Raw genomic sequence first — 798 nt, 5'->3', positions numbered from 1 at the left:
CGCATACACACACGCGGCTGGGTCTTCAGGGCCCGGCCGGGCAGGCGCACGGAGCTGTGCCCTTCGGGAGCTGGAAGGCAGAGCTGTCCCTGCCGCCCCGGGCTGCCCTGGGGACAGACACGTCGGGTGGTCCTGGCTCCCCGTCCCTGCGGAGCTGCCCCAGGGACGCAGCTGCGCTCCCGGGTTCTGCCCGGTGTGACCCTGCAAGGCTGGGGTGTGCAAAGGTAAAGGTCGTAGTGGCAGAGAAACCTGCGTGATCTTCCCAAAACTGTGTCTTGGCAGGACTCAAGTTTCCAAAACCGGGATGTGCTGTGTTCAGTACAGGCGCTGTGCCCCCAGTGAGCAGCACACGGGGTGAACGGCAGAGCTGGGCGTCCCCCCGGCGGGCAGGGCCTGTGGCCTTGTGCTCCCAGGCCCTGTGTGGCAGGACTGTCTCTCCTGGTGATCCTCCCAGCCTCTCCGTGAGCATGTCCTGCACAGCCCGGGGCTGGCCTGAAGCCTTTGGAAGCTCGTGGGATGCTTGTGCAGTCTCTCACCAGGATACAGAAGGGCTCATGGTCACATACCATGAGGAACATGTCACATCACAGTGCTGGCTCTGCCAGCACCCTTAGCTTTCTCCCTGGTTACAGCTGAAACAGGGCAGGTAACAGAGATAATTGCACATGTGGCCCAACAGCTATTGGGGTGGTGGTTGTACATGTGTATGTTAATTATTTCCTAACTTGCTGAACTTGAAATTGACAGAAGGAGGTTCAGTGCCAATATGCAGTCCATTGGGTTTATTGTAATCATCCT

The sequence above is a fragment of the Chaetura pelagica genome, unplaced genomic scaffold (assembly GCF_000747805.2).
Source record: "Chaetura pelagica isolate M959 unplaced genomic scaffold, ChaPel_1.0 scaffold76, whole genome shotgun sequence".
In the NCBI taxonomy this organism is placed as follows: Eukaryota; Metazoa; Chordata; class Aves; order Apodiformes; family Apodidae; genus Chaetura; species Chaetura pelagica.
The sequence above is the reverse complement of the archived record's forward strand: the minus strand, read 5'-3'. Positions refer to the sequence as shown.